This window comes from Sminthopsis crassicaudata, chromosome 1 (genome assembly GCF_048593235.1).
Source record: "Sminthopsis crassicaudata isolate SCR6 chromosome 1, ASM4859323v1, whole genome shotgun sequence".
NCBI lineage: Eukaryota > Metazoa > Chordata > Mammalia > Dasyuromorphia > Dasyuridae > Sminthopsis > Sminthopsis crassicaudata.
In genome coordinates this window covers 633574834-633597562 of record NC_133617.1, presented here as the reverse complement: position 1 = coordinate 633597562, position 22729 = coordinate 633574834, and the positions used below count along the sequence as shown (strand labels likewise).

Below are 22729 nucleotides of genomic sequence, written 5' to 3'. Positions count from 1 at the left end.
AACTTGAATCATAAATTGGCCATATTAGTCAGGACCTCAGAAAATATCTAGTCCAACCCCTGCCTGAATGAGAATCCTCTCTAATCTAGTCAACAGGTAGTCATCCAGACTCTTCTTGAATTTGTCCATTGAAGGAAGCCCTTTTATTTCTCCTGAGGCACAGTTGTTATTAATTTGTTTCAAGCATGTCTGACTCTTTATAACCCCCATGTGGGGTTTTCTTGGAAAAGATACTGAAGTGGTTTGCCATGTCTTTCTCCAGATGAAGAAATGCCTTCCCCCACCCATGAAAAAGAGGAAGCTCACAAAATCAGTATGGAAGTGATTAATCTTTTTTTTTTCCTGCTTTCCTTAGGTTAAGATCATAGGATCATAGATTTAGAATTGGAAGGATTCCAAAGGTCCTATTAGATGTGGGATGTGAGACTTAAAGAGCTTAAGTGACTGTTCTGAGGTCACACAGGCAATGCTACCAGTGACTATGCACCATGACAGGATGATATATCAAGAGGAAAAAGAAATAAGGCTATCTAACTTATGGGGGGACCAACCAAAAAGTAGCTATATATACAGAGTAAGTAATTTGTCAATATATTGGATAAATGCCATTTCTTTTTCTCCCCATCAGGCAATTAAGACCTATCCTGAACTGGGCCTGAACTCTTCCTCAGTCATCTCTTCTTCTCAACTTTTAATTTAGTATTATCTCCAAATATTCACTTACACATAGAAAATACTTTAAAAGTTCCTAACTGCTCCCACTGAAAATTCTGGGGCACCTTGTACAATGTTGATTCCATGTAAAAATAAGGCTGAGGCTAATGAGATGAATTTTATGTGGTTAAATATGAAACCCTACACTTACTCAATTAAAACTTTTAAAAAAAATAGATCAAAATACAATTTCAGCTTATCTGTTATCTTCCACCTCCAAAATTTCTTTAAAGAATAGCATGGCCATTAAGAAGTCCTGTATAGTTAGTGATGAAATTGCCTCTTCATAGGTCAAGTGAATTCACCAGTGAGCTGTATCAATTCATGAACATAAGGTCAATGACCTGGCTCATAATGATGTGAAAAGGATTCACTTCCACTTATCCTAGGATCATTTTATTTTAGGAACTGGGTTTTTGGGGAATCCCATCCTTTTATTTTTATTTCAAAATCTCCCTATTCTTGAATTATTGTTTGCTGTTATTCAGTTATTTTTCAGTTGTGTTTGACTCTTTAAGATCTCCTTTATATACTACAGTTGGTAGCCATTTCCTTCTCCAATTCATTTTACATTTGAAAAGCTGAGGCAAAGTTGGTTAAGTGACTTATCCAAGGTCACACGGCTAGTAAGCATCTGAAACCAGATTTGAATTCAAGAACATGAGTCTTCCTGATATCATGGCTGGCACTCTATCCACTGTACTACCTCTTGAATTATATATTTTTAAATCAGTGATATGAGGAAGCTGGTGTATACAGCTTGATGAATGGGGGGGAAAGGCATCTGTGTTCAAATGTTATCACATATAAGGGAGTAATTGTTTCTTAGAAATAGGACTAGGGGGGCAGCTAGGTGGCGCAGTGGATAGAGCACCAGCCTTGAATTCAGGTGGACCCAAGTTCAAATCTGGTCTCAGACACTTAACACTTCCTAGCTGTGTGACCCTGGGCAAGTCACTTAACCCCAGCTTCAGAAAAAGAAAAAAAAAAAAAAAAGAAATAGAAGTAGGATTAGGAAGCAGATTTTAGCTCAACTAAATATCTTTCTAGTAATTGGAGATGTTCAACAATGGAAAAGGTAGTTTTGGAAGTCAGTCAATCAATCAATGAGAATTTGTACTATTATGTATCAAAATACAAAGACAAAAATAAAAACCATCCTTACCCTAAAGGAATTTACATTGTCTGTAAGGAGCAGGGAAACAGTAAAAATACAATATATGCAAAAGATAAGTAAGTGTAAAGTAATTTGAAGAAGGAAAGAATGCTAATAACTGGAAAGGTCTTATATAGGAGGTAATGTCTGAGCTTGAAAGGAAACTAAGGATTCCATAAGGCAGAGACAAATTGCATATGCAATTATGTACCAAGCACTGTGCTACAAAAATAAACATTGTGATACAAAACAGAAATTAAATAGTCCCTTGCCATGAAGAACAAATCAGGAAACATAAGTTCAAATCTTAGTTTCACTGTAATAAGGTCCATGACACAAAAAAATTGTCAAGAACCCCTGTTCTAAAGACATGGAATTCCTAGAAATCCTTCCTAATAGTGGCTGCTCTCTCATTTTCTTTATCCCACAAATCAAAAAAACAAAGAATCAGTTGTACTTCTTGTACTCCACTCTCACTTTCAGGTAAAAGAAAGAAAGGAGGGAAGGGAAAAATAGAAGGAAGGAAGGAAAGGAAGGAAGAAGGAAAAAAAGAAAACATGAAGGAAGAAAATAAATATATATTAAGCACTTGCTATGTACTAGGTACTATGCTAAGCATGATTTTTGAATGTGTCCATTCCACTAATCTCCAGTTCTAGGTAATCCCCCATCACCCACTTTATCTGATCTTACTTTTTAGTTTCTCAGGGTTGCTGGAAAAAGTCACCAAATTATGCTGACTGGATTCACTATAAAGTCATAAGATCATAGAAAATAGAGCTAGAAAATACTTATTAAATCATTTCATTTTATAGATGAATAACTGAATCTAAAAAAATTAAATGATTTTCCCAGAACTTTACAGCAACTAAACATAAGAGCTAATATTTGAATTCAGGCTTCTTGGTACAATTTCCCCTTTATTCTTCAAGTTGTTTCTTGATCCAATATCCTTCTACTTCCTTAAGGGTCCTATTTCATTAGTTATCCCTCTTCTCTGATGTACCTTCTCCATTTCCTCTAACTATTTCCCTCATTTATAAGCATTATCAAGTCTCCTTTGTCCTGGGATATTCTGGAGCCAGTTTAAGTTCTGAAATGTAACCAATCACTTTCTTGGACAAGAAAGCAATAGAGAAAAAAATATTAATAATGTAGTTTAAACTTTGAACTGTATCTTGTATTTCCAGAGAGCTAGTCATTAAACATTTACCAGAATACCCCTGTGTTCTATCCCCCAAAAAACCTTTGCTTGAATCAGGTTCCATGCAGAGATACAGTTTTAACTCTCTTCTCTCTTTACTTCCAGAAAGAGTAACTTTGAATCCATTGCCTATATTTCATCAACAACTCATTTCCCAGTTCTTTGCAAGCTGATTTCCCTTCCTACCATCATTCTATTGAAATTCTATTGAAATCATTCCAGCTGCATTTCAGTATAGAAGTTAACTCTATCATAGGACTTTTATGATGGTTTTTTGGTGAAAAATTAAACTCTTTCTTCTTTTAACTATGAAGTATTCTCACCATTGACGGTTAAAGTAATCCACTTGTAATCAGCTCCCCCGTAACCAATAATACAGCGGTAAACCCCAGCATCTTTTACTGTCACGTTGGTGATATGAAGCAGTGATTTTCCCTTGTATAGTTGGTCATTCAAATGCCTTAATCTTGAGTTGCTTTTTTGAATTTTGAGATCTTCTTCACCATCAACAAATTTCACAAGAAATTTTCCTTCCTTGTCCCAATAAACTGTAAGGGCACTCAGGTCTAATTTTTCTCCCACTGGAAAGGTGCATTCCATAGTCACATTGCTGCCATAATGTGTTTTATATTTCTCTTTCGGAACAGATACAGAAAAGGCTGGAGAGAGGAGAGGCAAGGAGGAAAATTCAAACCATAGGCTTTAGAAGATAAATATCTTTTTCAGAGTATACAGCAAATGTTATATAGTATTTGCAATATGCTATAGAATAACTAATCATAACTGATTCCTTAGAACTCACATTTCTTTATGACTTTACCTCAATTCAACAATAAGTGCTTATTATGTGCAAAGACAAAATACAAAGACAAAAATAAAATCATCCTTAACCTAAAGGAACTTACATTGTCTGGTAAGAGGCAGGGAAACAGTAAAAATACAATATATACAAAAGATAAGTAAGTATAAAGTAATTTTAAGAAAGAGTGCTAATACCTGGAAAGATCTTATATAGGAGGTGATGTCTGAGTTTTGAAGAAAACTAAGGATTTCATAAGCCAGAGACAAAGATGGAGAGCATTTCATACACTGAGGACCATTCATGTGTGTGAAATCAAGGAGGGAGGCAATAGAAGGTTAGCTATACAGAATAGCTATGAGACCAGTTTGAGTGGAACAGAGTGTATGAAGGGAGGTCATGTAAAATTTTAATTAACCTTCAAACAGGGAAGGTATATAGGAACAAGATTAAAATAAATATTTTAACAAATCTGTAAAAACATGCAATGCAAATACTACCATCCCCAGTTTACAGATGAGAAGATTAATGCTTAGCTACACTAAGTGACTTACACAATATCATACCATTAGTAAGTATAGGAAATGAAAAGAACTTTTCAAATGATTTCTAAGAAGCTAATTCTTTAAAATGCATATTGCATTCATCCAATTTTGCCACACCTCAAGGCTCTCTAGTGTACATCAATATTAAAATTATAAAACATCCCCTGTCCAAAAAAAAGATTAATAATACTATGCAAATATGAAAGGGCATCATTTATTAAATGATGAATTGGTACACATCTTAGAGAGTAAAAGGAAATCCTCTTCTCTACTCTCTTCTTTTTTTAGATGAGGAAACTAAGACCTGGACTGGATAAATTACTTGCCCAAATCCATAGAGATAGAAGGTGGCAGAACTGAGATTGAAACTCCTTGGCCTTTGACTCCAAATCCAGCATTATTGCTACCATGCCAACTAGTAGAGTCAGGAACAGAATGTGGGTTCCAATGGCATTGGGGCAAGTCTCTCTGGGCCTTAATTTTCTCACTTGAATAATAAGAGAGTTAAACTAGATAGTTCTAAGATCCCTTCTAGGTCAATGATGTAAAACCATGTTTTTAGATGCCAAATCAAAGGCACTCACTATTGCATTACACTGCCTAACTACTAGTTTACTTCATAGAAACTATTCCCATTCAGTTCTCTGATTCTATGCAGGTTTCCAATCTGCACATTAAATTCCAATAGCTGTCATCTCAAACTCCCATTCAGTCTTCCATTAAGTCAACTGTATCATAGGATATTTTTAAAAAGGAAAAAGTGATTTTTGAAATAATCAAATCCCTTCATTTTTATTGTTATTATTATTATTTTCTGTCTTTGTTCTTTTACCTGAGCCTTTGAATCATAATGATGACTAAATGATCTCTGGGTTCTCTCCCTATGATTCTTGAAGGTCAAACTATAATTTTTCACTAACACTAAAATTCTTTCTTAGAATATACTTTTCAGGGCAAAAAATCTTCAGAATTTTAATAATGATTCTTGTGTATAACTCCCAAGTATGATTTCTTAAGGATAGTGTGTAATGGAAAGATTTCACCACTTACCATTCAGAAGATGCCAGGAGAACATAAATGCAAGCACAAGCAATATCCAAATCATCTTGTAACAACTTAATTATGGGACACACAAAAAGAATATTGCTTCAACCAACTAGAATTCTGTAACTACTCGGAGGATTACTTTGTATTTGTATTTCCAGTGCCTGAGTTGGTTGGTTGCTTTTTCTAGCTGAAACAAATATATCAATAAAATAAAGACTTCATCAGAAATTTAAAAAGGTATAAAGGAGCATGAAATTTGTTGTTGATTATTCATTATCATACATTTGCTGTAGTTGAGTCATTTCAATGGTATCCAACTCTTTGTGACCCTATTTAGAATTTTTCTAAGCAAAGATATTGGAATGGTTTGTCATTTCCTTCTCCAGCTCATTTTACAGATGAGGAACTGAGGTAAACAGGACCAAGAGATTTGTCTAGGATCAGGCAGCTAGTAAGTGTCTGAAGCCAGATTTGAATTCAGGAAGATAAGTCTTCTGATTCCAAACCTAGTACTCTAACTACTGCATAATCTAGCATGCAGATATATTACACTGTGAAAAAACTTGACCATCATAAGGAAGTCAATGGAAAAAAAGCAATGAGTTCATTAGCCCAGAATTAATTTGTAAATATATATATGTATATTATATATATTATATATATATTATACTTTATATATACATACATATATATATATATATATATATATATATATGTATATATAAAGTATAATGGGTCAAGCATAATTTGTTTTTCTTTCCCTTTCCTTTATTTGTTTGTGTGCATTTGTTCATCTATCTATCCTCTATCTATTTATCTAACTGTGTATCTCTCTGTCTCTGTCTCTGTCTCTATCTTGCTCTCTCTCTCCATGTCATTTAGAGGCAACTATGTGGCCTGGTACATTACATTCTGGTCTTGAAATAAAAAAGATCTGAATTCAAATCCAGCCCTAGACATTTATTTGGCTCTATGGTCCTGCCCAAATAACATAGCCTCTCTCAGTCTCAGTTTGCTCATGTGAAAAATGGAAATTATAAGAGTGCCTACCTCACAAGGTTGTTTTGAGAATCATTCATTGTGGGAAAGTACTTTAGAGTCAAGGAAAGGCATCTTCCTAGTCCCTTATATCACACTGTGGATGGCCACCTATGTATATTTTTTGAAAAGGATCCAGTGTGTTTTAGGCATCATTATTTGCTATCATAATAAGTTCTTACTTGTTAAGAATTTAAGAAGCATAAAAGTGAAGAAATTATAGTCTCTCTGTCTTTTTCTCTCTATATATAATAGATACATAATTAATATATGGATATATTATATAAAATTTATGTTTATGGTATTTATAATTTATAGTATAAGTATATTTTATATAAAAGTGATGAATTTATTTTAAAGATTTCCTTAAGTAGACACTCTCCACTGATGATTTAAAAAACCCACAAAATACAACCTTCTTTACTCTATAGTAAAGTGTCTTCATTAGTCCCTGTGGATTAAAAAAAATCATCAGTTGGTGGTCAACCTTCTTGTGATTGATTGTCTCTGCATTTAATTAAGTTAGCACCCCTTAAACATCAGCTCCCATTGGGATACTTTCTTCTCTTACCTGCAATATCTTTTAAGATGTTTAAAACTTTACCAGTCTTAAGTCTGCATCATTGACTGGCATCCCTACCCAGTGATTTTTTTTTTAATCCATAGCTATAGTTAAATGAAGACACCATTCGTGGCCAGGGATTTTCAATTCAAAAATATTTATTAAATCCTTACTATGTGCAGGGAATAATCATAGGTACTGAGGTTTACAAAGATGAAAAAAGGATTTCTTTCCTCTATTGGGGTCTGAACTTAAAAAAAAAAAAAAAAAAAGCTTGATCACTCTATCTCAATAGAATTCATTTCCTTTGTAAAATTATGCATTTTATTTTATGCATTTGAAAATGTTATTCTACGAAAGGATCCCTGACTTCACAAACACTGACAAAAGGGGCATGACCACAAAAAAAAAAAAAAAAGATAAAGAAGCCCTCTTCTACATTATTGACAAGTGGCCACAGCTTCTGTTTGAGATCTCCATAAATGGGGAACCCATTATTTTTCTTGGCAGACCACTGAACAATTCAAATTTTAAGAAATTCATTCTTCCCCTGAGCTGAAATCTGCTTCTCCCTTTTCATATCTTCTCACTCATAAAATCTGTGAAATTATATCATAATCCCTTTGATACTATTTATCATATAATTTAATGTTGCCATGTAATATCATATTTCTTATATCAACTTAATTTTCAAATATATCCCTTCCTCATCTTCTATTTAGCAAGTCAGAGGGAAAAAAAGAAAAAAAAATCAAACCAGCCAAGACATTTACCATATCTGATACTATATGCAATCTAATATGTAATATTAGAGGCAGCTAATTTGCACAGTAGATAGAATACCAGATTCAGAAAGCCTGTGTTCATATATGGTCTCAGACATTTACTAGCTGTGTATCTCTGGGGATATCACTTAACCCCCATTGAATATCATTTTCTAATTTGTAAAATGATGATAATAATAGCACTTATTGGGGCAGCTAAGTGAGGCAGTAGATATAGTATCAGCTCTGAAGTCAGGAGGACCTGAGTTCAAATTTGGCCTCAGACACTTAGTATTTCCTATCTGTGTGACCCCGGGCAAGTCACTTAACCCCAATTGCCTCAGCAATAATAATAATAATAATAATAATAATAGCACTTATTTCCTAGGTTTGTTGTCAGAATAAAATATGTAAAGCATATTGCAAACCTTACTGTGTGGTATAGTTATTAGCTATTATTATTATATACCTATTGTATTCCATCTCTGAAAAGAAGGGAGAGAGGTGCATTTTTTTGGTTCTTCTCAAAGACAATTTTGATTTTTCTATTCATGCTGTAAACTCAAACTCAGGTAGCCCTTGAGAAAAAAGACAGACTGTGTAAACTCTTTGAGAGCAGGAATCATATCTTATCTAAATTTTATAATCTCTTACCATGGCATACATAGTGCTCCACACTCCATTGAGTTATAATAAATTCAATTGATCAATTCAATAAATATTTAATAAACTTCTACTCTGGCCCAGTGTCTGAGATGTGAAGAAAAATAATATCCATCTTAAAGGAGCTTCCATTTTCCTGGGAAAATATGGAATTTACACAAAAATATATAAGATAATTTGAAGAGGAAAGGGTTCTAAAAATTCAGGCATCAGTGTATACTTGATGGAGAATGTGGCATCCAAAATTAATCCTGAAGGAAATTCCAGTCATGGAAAAGAACTGTGAATGCTCAAGATTAAAAAATTAAATATAAGAAACAACCAGTATTCTATTTTGTCTGGATCAATCAGTGAATCAACAAGCATTTATTAAGTAGCTATGATGCGCTAGGCACTTTGATCAGCTCTAAGTTACAAAGAAAGATAAATATTTGTTCTACTGTCTAGAAGCTCAGTCTAATGATGGAGATAGGATACAGACAAAAGATGTACAGGATACATTGAAAATATTCATCACAGGGAAGGTACTAGTATTAAGGGGATTAGAGAAAGACTTCTTGAAGAAACTGGGATTTTTGCTGGAATTTGAACATAGAAGGTGTAAAAGGGAGTAATATGAAACAAGGCGGAAAGCTGGAGAAGTTGGATTGCCAGTCTGTGGAATCAATTATCTCTATTTTATTCCAAAGACATTATTAAAGCACTAAAGAGTTTTTTTCTTAGGGAGTGACATGGTCAAAAAGATATCTTAAGAAAGTTTTGGCAGCTGTGTAAAGGAAGAACTAGACTGAGGGGCAGAATGGAAGCAAGGAAACAAAATAGGAGATTGCAAACAGTGTTGGGACCTGGAGCAGTGAGCTGGTGCAGTGGATAGAGTACCAGCCCTGAAGTTAGGAGGACCTGAGTTCAAATATGACTTCAGACATTTAACATTTCCTGGCTGTGGGACCCTGTCATTTAACAAACCCAATTGCATCAGGAAAAAAAAAAAAAAAGTATTGGACAGAGGTAAGAGAGGTCTAGATTTAAATTTGGTTCCTATACATCTAGCTATGAGATTTTGAACTTCAGGGTTTTTTTTAATCTGTAAAATGGAGATAATAATCCATATATTACTTCTCAAGAAGCTGTGTTTAGAAGAGAGCTTGACAAGTCTTAAAGTTCATTAGAAAGGTGCTTGTTGTTCAGTTATTTTTCAGTAGTATCTGACTCTTTATGAACTCCATTTAGGGTTTTCTTGGCAAAGATACTAGAGTGGTTTCCCATGTCCTTATTCAGCTCATTTTACAGATCAGGAAACTGAGACAAACAGGGTTAAGTGTCTTGCCTAGGTATCACACTGCTAATAAGTGTCAGAAATGTCAGGAAGATGAGTTTCCTGATGCTAGGCTGGGCACACTATCTGTCACCTAGCTACCCATGGAAAGATTAGCTACTGTTAAATATTGGCTAAAATTTTTTTAGTTGGCTTCTGTTTCCCCTTCCTTTGTCACAGATTCTATAACCTCAAAACTAAAAAGGAAGCAGTGTGGTGCAGCAGAAAGAGAAGGATTTATGTGTTAGGTAACTTGATGCGATCTCAGGTTCTTTCCAGCTCCGAGTCAATTTGGTTTCCCATTTGGCATTACCTGTCAACATTGCTAAAAATATTACTGAATGGTGACAGGTTTTGCCTAGTCCTGGATTGGTAACATGGACAACCTATCTCTTTCCATTATGCTATGTGCACTGAATGATATAGAATGTTAAAGTTAAACAGAAACTTAGAGATCAGATAGTCTAATTTCATTCCACTGAGAAAGAATTTGAGACCTAGAAGGAGTTCAATAACATGTCCAAGAGCAGATAAAACATCCTGAAAAAAAAATCACTATATTTGGAGTCAGAGGACAGGTCTCTGCTCAGCAAAGTATTACTTGTGTAATATTGGACAAGTGACTTCATCTCAGAGCCTGAGTTTCCTCACCTGTAAAAAAAGAGGGTTTCCAAGTCTCCTTTGAGCTCTTGATGTATGAGCCTCTGAAACACCAGTAGGGTTTAGATTTGGAAATGAACTCAGAGATCAACCAACCATTTCTTTTTATGGTTGGGGAAAATAAGGCAAAGAAAGAATAAATGATTTTCCCAGGATGACACTGCTTTAAAAGGTGGGGGAGGGGAGGGAGAGGAGGCAAGAAGACCTATTCATTATTCTCTAGCTCAATAACAATATTATCAGAGCAACCCAGAGAGGCAAGCAGGTGACAAAATGATTACGAGGTTATTTAATTAACAGACTTAATTCTAGAATTATTGTAGATAATGGTCTTTATTCAGAAAGAGCTTGTAATATGAAGTGTGAGCAAGAGCCAGTGGAAATAAACTTTAAGGCTGGTGAGTTCTTGGGGATCCAGAGAACAAAAAGAGTCTCTTTCCCAGGCTAGGATTAAGTCTGCTAATAAGAAAGATTTGGACTATATGATTTAGGACTGAAAGAGACCCTCTGAGGTCATATAGTCCAAATTTTTCCTTTTGTAAATGAGAAAATTGAGACCTAGAAAAGCTTAATTACTTACCCAGGTTCACTCAAAAATTGGCAGAGATGGGGACTTGAACAAAGATCTTCTGGTGCCAGTTCTTCTCCTCCTTTTAAGAAGAGAAGTAAAATTGTTTACTTTGCCTCACAAACCTGTAGGTGATGGGTGCTCTCTGTGGACACATAGATTACAGCTTCCTGCCAAGTCCCTCCCTTCTTCTTTATGCAGCCAGATGCTGTTGTGAAAAGATTCTTCTTTTTTTCCTAGTCTCCTCCCACTGAAGACAATAAAGTGGATTGTTTGACACAAATAATATGGACTGGTTCCCTGAAATCTTTTGTTTCTTGTAATTCCCTAAAGAACGTTGCATTAATTTCACTTTCACTTTCATTTCTCTGGAAATCATGAGTACTTAGGCTCAGAAAAATTTAAGTGGATTATTTTTGAGCAAGGAAGCTGCTTTTAAGGGAAGTCAATTTGCATAGAGGTTTGGCTCACACGATTTGGTTGGAAGAGTCCTTAGAAATCAACACGGCCATCACATTTTATGGATAAGAAAATTGAAGACCTCAGAGTTAATTAAAATCATGGGGATGAGAAAGGGTGTGCTAAGCAATAAATATTCAAATCTAGGTGCTCTAACTCTAACTACAGTGGCTTATCTGCAAAAATTAAATTATAATATATATACTATCGTGATTATACACATAAAAGTATATGTATACATACATATATGTGTGTATATATGAATACACATATACATATATGAACACATATTTTTTATTGTACACTTTGATTCTTTGTAACTCCATATGGAGTTTTCTTGGCAAAGATATTGGAACAGTTTGACATTTTTTTTCAGTTTATTTTACAGATGAAGAACTGACTCAAATGTGACTTACTCAGGGTCACATAGCTAGGAAGTGTCTGAGGCCAAATCTAAATTTAAAATTAATCTTCCTGACACTAGGCCCAGTACTCTTCCACTGTTAAATTTAGCTGATATATGTGTAAGTATGTGTGTGTGGGGGGTATATATATATACCCCCACTCACACATATCTACATAACATACACACAATTACAATATACAGATGAGCTATTTCCTCTCAGGCCATTTTACTACTGTGGAATAAATGAAGGGATTTTAAACATGGCTTACATATGACATACCTCTTTCATGAAAAAGCATATAGTCAATAGTTTCATCTACTTTTGCTTTCCTTCTGTTGATGGCTAATGAAAATCAGCTATATGATGCAGTGGAAAGCAGTCCAAGATTCAATTTCTGACTTGTTTTATATCTTTTTTGATGACTTGGATCTTTCTAGGCCTGTTTCCTAATCTGTAAAATCAGAGTTAGAACACAGAGATGAATTCTGAAATGTGTTCCAGCTCTAAATCTTTGATTTAATTCACACCTATGTAATTTTTTGTTTTTGTTAAACTTGGGCCTGTGATTTCATTCATAGGGAAAATTCTCTCCAAACAAGCATAATGGCACCTTCCCTAAAATGTAGTCTTAGCATTGCTAAGAGGTTAACATAGCCAGTATGGCAGAGGCAGGGGCAGATTGACCCCATGACAGTTCTTTGGCCACTAACCCTACACTATTTCTCCATAAGCCATCCATGTCCTAATGAAAAATGAGATATTTTAGGCACTGGACTTGCCCCCCCTTATTAGATTTTTCAACTTTACAGAATGATTTAAGAAAACTTCTTAGTTATTAGCATGATAAATGAAATATAAAGAAACTAAAACCCATATATGTATACATACATGAAAAATGTGCATGATACATACATAAACATATGTTATATATAATATAGATTATTATACATATAGAAATATGCATGTATGTATATATGTATGTATATATACATATACATATACAAATATATTTATTGTTCTTATTCTTGTTGAGTTGTTTTAATTATGTCCAATTCTTCATGATCCTATTTGGGGTTTTCTTGGAAAAGATACTGAAGTGGAATAAAAATGGTTTATAGAGAATTGAAACAATATAAATGAAGAATGGGAGATCATGGTCATATAACTGTCCCCAAGGAGTTCATGTTCTTAGGCTACCCTAGATTTCATTTTATTTAGAGTACTGAAAAAAAAGCCCTATATTTTCTGAGTTTTATTAAGAATGTCATGTGCTGGCAAAAGGAAATATATTTTTAAATCACTGCTTTTGTAAGTTCCCCAAATAATTCTGCCAACTTGTTGAAACCAAAGTTGTTTTGTCACTAAAAGAATTTCTTCATTTGAGTACCACCTTTTAAGAATACACTAGCACCTTGAAATAAATTTAACAATGTGGTAAAAATAATGATCAAGCAGTAGGGGGTGAAGCAGAAGGAGTAAACCTACTCTCTTGATGATGTTCACATAACACTCTACCTCCCACTCAGCATTTTTGTTTGTATAAGGCATATAAGGCTATCCTCCATGCCAAACATATTACTTCTGCCTCTTGGAATCCCTGCTTTGTTTCAAAACTCAATGCAAATTTCATCTTTTCAGTTCCTCTAGTTAGTCTCACTAAAAATCACCTTGTATTTATTTATTATTTCAATTAGCAATGTGAGAGAAAAAAGAAGATAACAAAGAAGATGATGAAGAAGAAAAAGGAACAGAATAAGGAAAAGGAGGAAGAAGAGAAGTAGAAAGAGGAGGAGAAGGAGCAGAAGGAAGAGGAAGAGAAAAAGGAAAAGGAGGAAGGAAGGGAATGGGGAGAAAGAGAGGAAGAGGAAAAAAGGAGGGAGAAAAAGGGAAGAGAGGGGCATCTTGGGAAGAGGAAAACAAAAAAGGGAAGTAAAGATAAAGGAAGAGGGAAAGAAAGAGAGAATAAAAAAGAAAGGAAAGAAAGAAATCAGAAGTTTAGTCTCTATTCCTGTTTATTTGATATGTATTTATATAGCTACATGTTGCTGCTAAAAGAATATAAGCTCCTCAAGGACAGAGATTTTCACATTTGTTTTTGAATCTACAACACAAAGCAAAGTGCCTGACACAGAACACATACTTTTAAAATGCTTTTTTTTTAAACCAAATAAACAAATAAATAAAGGAATAAATGAATTATCCACCTCTTATTTTTCTTCTGTTTGTCTCTTCTGAAGCCAATGATCTTTGAATCAGGAAGGAAAGAATAAAAATGGTTTATAGAGAATTGAAACAGCATAAATGAAGAGTGAGAGATCATGGTCATATAACTGTCCCCAAGGAGTTCATATTGTTAAGCTACCCTAGATTTCATTTTATTTAGAGTACTGAAAAAAAAAATAGACAAGTAGACCTATCTGAATAAAATGAAGAAATGTGCAATAACTTATAGGACATTTAGGGAGATTGGGGACTGGATCAATGAGATAGCATCTCATGAGAGACAGATTTGTTGGGGGTGTAGGACAGTCAAGAAGGACTTCAGTTTATTAAACAATGTAAGGTTTTCCCAAATGCATATTGACGTATTTTTAATATATGAACATTATCTGTATTTTATTGCATTTTTATTTATAAAGATTTGCCAGTTACATTTTAATCTAGTTTGGGTTGGTCGCAGAAGTGCTGTGGCCCCCATGAGGGTCATCACAGCATGTTTTGACATGAAGATCTGGATTCAAGTCTTTTCTCTGGTAAACTGACGTGAGGCAAGTCATTTAACCTTTTAGTCCCCTGAGACAACTCATAATGATTTTTATTGTTAGAATTCTTGAGTTTTTATATATCAGTCATTCTGTGGAAAACAAAACAAAACAAAACAAAACAAAACAAAACAAAACAAAACAAAACAAAACAAAACAAAACACTACAGACCAAAAAACTTCCAAATAAATAAAGAACATTAAAAAAAAAGCATTTGGTTTGCATTTAGGTTCTACCAGTTCTTTTTCTGGATATGGACAGTACTTTTCATCATAAATCCTACAGAATTACCTTGCATCACTGTATTGCTGAGAATAGCTAAGTTATTCATAATAGATCAGTGGTCCTCAAACTTTTTAAATAGGGGCCAGTTCATTGTTCCTCAGACTGTTAGAGGCCGGACTATAGTAAAAACAAAAACTATAAACCTCAGCCCAGTGCTGGAAGTGTGCGTTGCTAACACGAGTTTAGGTCGGACTTCAGGTCTGATTTTGCCATAATACAGCAGGACGCATAAATGTCCTCAGCAGGCCGCATCTGGCCCGGGGGCTGTAGTTTGAGGACCCCTGTAATATATCATCATACAATATTGCTATTACTGTGTATAATATTCTCCTGATTCTGCTCAGTTCACTTTGTATCAGTTCATATATCTTTCCAGGTTTTTCTGAAAGTATTCTGCTCATCATTTCTTAAAGCACAATAGCATTCCATCACAATCATATACAGCAACTTATTCAGCCATTCCCCAATTAATGGACATCCCCTAAATATCCAATTCTTTGCCACCACTAAAAGAGCTGCTATAAATATTTTTGTACAAATAGATCCTTTTCTTTCTTTTTTTTTTTCCACCTCTTTGGGATACAGACCTAGTAGGGCTTTTAGTTAGTTGTATTCTTTTATTCCCTTCCTTTTCCATCTTTCTGCATGGTTAAAGAGATTTCTACACTCAACTTAATATGGGTATTATTCTCTCTTTAAGCCATTACAATTAGAGTAAAGTTAATGTATTCCCTTTCCCAATTCCCCCATTTTCTCCTTCACTATAAAATCTCTTTCAGACCTCTTTTGTGTCAGATAATTTATGCCATTATATCTGTCCCTTTCCTCTTCTCCCAATGCATTCTTATTTCTTATCCTTAATTTTTTTTTTAGATAATCATACCATCCCATTTAACTCAGACCTCTGAGTTATGTACACACTTTGCAACTGCTCTAACAATGAGAAAGTTTTTAGGATATTATATATACAGATATATATCATTTTCTCAGGCAAAAATATAAATTATTTAACAGTATTGAATCTCTTATGATTTTTCTTTTTTTTTTACCTTTTTAATGTTTCTTTTGCACTTTGTATTTGAAAGTTAAATTTTCTATTCAGTTCTGGTCTTTTCATCAGGAATGCTTAAAAGTCCTCTATTTAATTGAATATTTTTCCTCTGGAGATTTATACTCAATTTTGCTGATTAGGTCATTCTTAGTGATAATCCTAAATCCTTTTTTCACCCTTTGGAATATTGCATTCCAAGACCTCGGACCCTTTAATGCCAAATCTTGTATTATCCTGACTGTGGCCCCATGATACTTGAATTGCTTCTGCTTGTAGTATTTTCTCCCTAATCTGGAATTTGTTCATAATAGTCCTGAGAATTTTCATTTTATCATCTCTTTCTATTTTATCCTCTGGTTCTAGAATATCAGAGCAGTTTTCCTTGGTAATTTCTCAAAAGATAATCTCTAGATTTTTTTTTTGATCATAACTTTCAGATAGTTTAATAATTCTTAAATTATCTCTCCTGGATCTATTTTCCAAGTAAGTTTTTTTTCTAATGAGATATTTCACATGTTGAACTAGGGGGAAAGTGAGTGTTTAATGGCTTACAAAAAGTGGTTTCTGAATGTAATGTGTCATTATTTCTCAGTAATTGTTAGTGTGAAGGGTTAAGGCAAATATGGAATGATTTGAAACAGGGTCAAAGGAGTTGAATGAAAGGAATATGGCATTCAATGATTAAAACAATTAATATGAAAAGATCTTAGGACAGGGCAGCTAGGTGGCACAGTGGTTAGAGCACCAGCTCTGAAGTCAGGAGGACCTGAGTTCAAATCTGACCTCAGACACTTAACACTGCCTAGCTGTGTGACCCTGGGCAAGTCACTTAATCCCAATTGCCTCAGCAAAAAGCAAAAAATAAAAATAAAAAAAAATCTTAGGACACTGAATTCTACTGGAAAAACCAATAAGCCCCCAAAACAAATTAATATACTTACTTCCTCATGGCAGAGGCATTGAACAATACAAAGTATTCTTTGTATATATTGTTGTATATATTATTAGATGTAGTGAATGCTTTAAATGGTTTCATTTGGTGAAGTATATTACAGGTGATCCTAAATCTTATCTCTCACTCAATCAAAATGGTGATTTTAAAAAATAAAGCAAATCCTTTTTAATTTAGCAGACATCAAAAAAATAAAAACTTCAAAAAACATGTTTAAAAAATGATTGGACAGAAACCCTTAAATTCTAAATTTTGTACAATTTTAGGTTTAAAATTTTTGATTTTATATATATATGTATACATATATATATATGTATATATATATATATATATATATGTATATAAAACAAGTGTTGAGAGGCTTGGTGCAATTAACACAGTCATCAGTAAACAAGTCCCCACAATTTATAGGGCAAATTTATATACAAATTTTAAATTTGTATTCTACATTGGCTCTTACATGATGGTGAAAATCTTTGGAAAGAATAATCTCATTTTTTTTAATGTGTAAGATTATTACTTCATTTCTCTTAAAGTGACAAGATGGTAGTTAGAGTTGCTATAATAGTACTTAACCTGTTGACAAAACTTTTTATTTCAACCCTGTTGAATCAGTCATAAGTCTTATTTTAAATGTAAACATTTAATTTTTCAATCAATTTAGATGTGTTTAAAAGTCACTGAATGTTCTGGAGTGATGTTGCACAGAAAGTATATTTTGATCTGTTTAGAGATATAGTTATACCCTAAGGGTTTGTGTAAAACCAATGACCTAATTGGAACAGGAGATATAGGTATTTACCAACTTAATATAGAAATCTTTCTCTAAATTCTATTTGCCTCCTTATGCCTTTCTGATTTAATTCCATTTTGTTTATTTTTAATGCTTTTGGTGTTATCAATATAATTAGCATGATTATAGTTAATGTATTAGGGAGCCAGGTGGCTCAGTAGATAGAGTATCAGGCCTGGAGTTAGAAAGATTCATCTTTCTGGCTCAAATCTGGCCTTATATATAAGGCCACCATCTTCTTACTTATTAGCTATTTGACCCTGAGCAAGTAACTTAATCACTTTTGCCTCAGTTTCTTTATTCAGAGAAGAAAATGGCAAACCACTCCAGTACTTTTGTCAAGAAAATCTCAAATGGGGTCTCAAAGAGTCAGATATGGTTTGAAATAACTGAACAACCACAAAATATGAAACATTCTTGAAGATTAGAAAGATTCAAAAGTAATATCAACTCCCTGAAGAAGTAGTAAGTTCCCCTTACTGGAAATCCTGAAATAAAATTTGAATGACTACTTTTGGGGGGTATATTAGAGTGGATTCTTATTTAGTTATGGTTTGAAAGAATTACTATGTATACTTCAGAACTGATATTCATCTAAGATCAAAATAGAACACAGAAATAGAACAAAATCTATGATCATGCTTGAAGGATATATGTCTCAGATATAATGAACCCTCAGCGGCATTTCTCCTGGGAATAAAAGAAGGATGGGCCATTGCCAATCTCTCATCAGAATTGCTTACCCATGGAAAGTCCAAGGAAGAACATATCAGGAATTGAGTAATTGCTTATTCCTGCTTGGTAATTACCAAGGAAGATGACTTACTTTATCATTGTTTGCATAAGTGTTTATTAGAACAGAGTTACTGAAAACAGTAAGAAGTTCATGATCCTCAATGCATGTAATGTCGGGGCTAGCTTTCTGGAGGGCCAGCCTTGGTCTCAGCAGAATAATTACCACGAGAATAGTCAGGAATAAAGTCCAAATAAAGAACAGTTAATTATGAGAGAAAGACACCAAGAAAAAAAAAATTAATCACAGCAACTCATTGAAAACTCCCTTTATTCCTATGTTTTCTAGTGTTTTTTAAATAGAAATGGGTGCTGTATTTTAACAAAAGTTTCTTCTGCATCTATTGAGATTATCATGTAATTTCTCTTAGTTTTGTTATTGATATGGTCAATTATGACAATAGTTTCCCTAATATCAAAGCAGCTCTGCCTTCCTAGTATAAATCCCACTGATTATTAGTATTATTTTCTCTTTGCTAATATTTTGTTTAAGATTTTTGCATCAATAGTCATTAGGGCTTTTTCTGGTTTAGGTATCAGTACCATATTTATGTCATAGAAGGAATTTGGCAGGACTCCAAATAGTTTATTTTTCCAAATAGTTTACATGGTATTGGAATTAATGTTTGGTAGAATTCATTTGTGTATACATCTGGTCCTGGTGATTTTTTCTTAGGGAGTTCATTGATGGCTTGTTCAATTTCTTCTTTTTTTTTTTTTAAAGGGACTACTTAAGTAATTTATTTCCTTTTCTGTTAATCTGGGCAATTTATGTTTTTGTAAATATTAATCTATTTCAATTAGATTGTCAGATTTATTTCCATATAGTTGGGCAAAATAGCTCCTAATTATTGATTTAATTTCTTTTTTCATTGATGGTAAGTTTACTCTTTTAATTTTTAATGCTGGTAATTTGTTTTTTTCTTTCTTCTTTCTAATAAAATTAATCAAAGGTTTATCTACTTTATTGGTTTTATCATATAACTAAATCTTAGTTTTATTAATTAGTTCAGTAATTTTCTTAGTTCAATTTTATTAACTTGGAGTTTAAGAATTTCTAATTTGGTATTTAATTGGGTTTTTAAAAATTTTGTTCTTTTTTTAGTTGCATGCCCAATTCACTGAATTCCTTTCTTTATTTTATTCACATAACTATTTAGAGATATAAAACTTCCCCTAAGAACTGCTTTGGCTGCATCACAAAGGTTTTAGTTTGTTGGCTTATTATTGTCATTCTCTTGGATGAAATTATGGATTGTTTCTGTGATTTGTTATTTGACCTACTCATTCTTTAGAATTAGATTATTTAATTTCCAATTGGTTTTTAGATTATTTTCCCTTGGCCTTCCTTTGAATATAATTTTTATTGCATTGTGGTCTAAAAAAGAAGCATTTATTATTTTGCCTTTTTATATTTGATTGTGAGGTTTTTATGCTCTAATACATGGTCAATTTTGGTGTAGGTGCCATGTACAACTGAGAATAAGGTGTATTCCTTTCTGTCCCTATTTAATTTTCTCCAGAGGGTCTATCATATCTAAGTTTTCTAGAATTTGATTAACCTCCCTAGTTTCTTTCTTATTTATTTTGTGGCTTGATTTATCCAATTCTGAAAGGGGGAGTTTAAGCTCCCCAACTAATATAGTTTTCCTGTCTATTTCATCTTGTAACCAGCTTAACTTCTTTTCTAAGAATTTGGATGCTCTCCCACTTGGTGCATATACACTCAGTATTAATACTACTTAATTATCTATGGTACCTTTAACAAGCTATAGTTTCCTTCCTTATCTCTTTTAATAGATACATTTTTTCTTTTGTTTAATCTGAGATCAGAATTGCTGCCTCTGCGATGAGTTGGGAGGAAGGAGGAAAGGCCAAGAAGAAGCAAATTTGTTTATTTAGAATGGTCCCTACTGATCAGTAGGCATTCTCATAAGATCATAGAATGTTAGAGCTAGAAGGAATATTAAGATTTGTTCTAATCCAAAACTTTTATTTTAGAAATAAGATGAAGGCCCAGAGAAATAAAGGGACTTGCTCAAAATTATAGAATGAATTGGTCCTTGGTTCTTTGCTGCTCTACCTATGGATTCACTCAACATTTAGGTACTTGGAATTTGAAGAGCACTGTGGTAGGCCCTAAGGGATACAGTACCTAGACAAAACATAGTTCGTGCCTTCATGTAACATAGAACACAGATGGCTATAACATATAACATATATAACATATAATATTGTATGACGAGTGAATTAGAGATATTAAAAAATGTGTTGTATAGCATAATGAGTACTAGGCAAGATCTAAATAAATAAAAAGGAGATCAAAATGATTTAAAGTAAAAATGGAAGAAGATAAAACTGCCCAAGCAAAGTGGTGTCAATGGAGGAGAACAGTAATTCATAAAAGAAAATATCCAAGAAGAGATCTAGCAATAAAACTCAAGTCTTCAGATGCCTTTAGGCAGATGCACAATGTATAGGTAATAAGCAAAGTAAACTGGAGATCTTATCACAAGGAGCTGAATTTAATTTCATCTACATCACTGAGATATGATGAAATGGAATGTAGTCATATTCCAGTCACTTTATTCAAAAGGAATTTTAAAAAATGTTGTATTAGAATATGATATGTAATGGTATACTACTATATTAATATTATATTTTATACACATACACACACACATATATACATATATCTTAAGAAGATAAACTTATGTGATGAAATCTATGATGAGGATCATTAAGGGAATAAGACAAGGTATTATGAAATCCAGCCATATATTTTGCATTAGAAATATATTGTGTTGATGGATCATAAGATTTTTCAGTGAAAGATAATTCCAGAAGTCACCTAGTCAATCCGCTCCATTTTATAAGTAAAGAAAAGTAAGGCCTAGAAAATTTAGCCTGTCTGTCTGCCTCTCTCTCAAAAACATATAAATAGAGCCTGGTTTCAAACTGACACACATTCTGTGCCAAAAGCAGAGCAATGTATTAATTCTTCAAATGCCTCAAGAAAATTATTTCATTTGTCAAAAGTCAGAAGATCATAATGTATTATTCAAAGTCACAGCAATCACATAAATGACTTCTACTGAGGAAGAAAAAAAGGAGCTGGGCAAAGGGGTCTGTGTGGGCACATAGGAGACCCCTTAACAACTTTGATTTAAAAACCAAAATAAATATAGAAAAATAGAAGAAAGAGTTTTTTCTGAAGATGAATCTAAGAAAGCAGTATACACCCCAAGTCTTCAGTATTTATCTCTTCCTGTTCCTCACTCTAGAACTTTTAGTTTAATCCTTATCCATAAATCCCTATAACTCTTCATTGTTGCACCCAATCTCATCTGATCCTCAGCCTATTAGATCCCTTGTCCTGGGACATGAAAGCCAGTACCTTGGAAAAGAAGGAAGCTTTGTCTCTCTATCAAGGAAGCAGTTGGAGAAAGGAAGCTGTAGAAAAGAATAGGAATGTAGAGATCTGCTCCCAGCATTTCAGATGGAACACTGAATGAATTTCCTGTGGATATTGTATGTGGTGGTTAAGTTCCATAGCATTATTGCACATACTTCCTGTTTCCTATAACTGTGAGAAAAATGCTTTCTAAATTCCAAAGTTGCAAAAATGGGATTTATTGGCACAGGGTTGTACCAGAGTAGTAGGAAAAAAAGGCTGAAATCAGAATCAGACAGGTTCAAAATCTTGCTTGATACTAGATGTAAGATCCTGGGCAAGCCAGTTATTTGATCAACGAAAATTGATTAAGCCCTAATACTGTGCCAGATATTGTGCTAAGCCTTCAAACACAATCTTTGCCTTCATGGAGTACATGTTCTTTTTTTCTTTCTTTCTTTCTTTCTTTCTTTCTTTCTTTCTTTCTTTCTTTCTTTCTTTCTTTCTTTCTTTCTTTCTTTCTTTCTTTCTTTCTTTCTTTCTTTTTTATTTATTTATTTTTAAAAATTTTATAATTATAATTTTTTTGACAGTATATATGCATGAGTAATTTTTTTTAAATAACATTATCCCTTGTATTCATTTTTCCAAATTATCCCCTCCCTCCCTCTACTCCCTCCCTTAGATGACAGGCAAGCCCATACATTTTACATGTGTTTCAATATAACCTAGATACAATATATGTGTGTAAATCCCATTTTCTTTTTGCACGTTAAGTATTAGATTCCGAAGGTATAA

At 33.5% G+C, this 22729-nt stretch overlaps 1 protein-coding gene and 1 long non-coding RNA gene across 3 annotated transcripts in view; one reads left to right on the top strand and one right to left on the bottom strand.

The window, feature by feature from the left end:
- The window catches only part of GLIS3 (GLIS family zinc finger 3), a 658251-nt gene that overhangs the window by 344168 nt on the left and 291354 nt on the right, over positions 1-22729 (top strand). The window lies entirely within an intron of this gene.
- On the bottom strand, positions 25-11416 carry LOC141551320 (uncharacterized). Its single transcript, XR_012484829.1, has 4 exons — positions 11048-11416; positions 8484-8628; positions 5469-5652; positions 25-3733 (listed from the first exon to the last, which is right to left on the bottom strand). It is a non-coding gene; the product is annotated as an uncharacterized LOC141551320 (long non-coding RNA).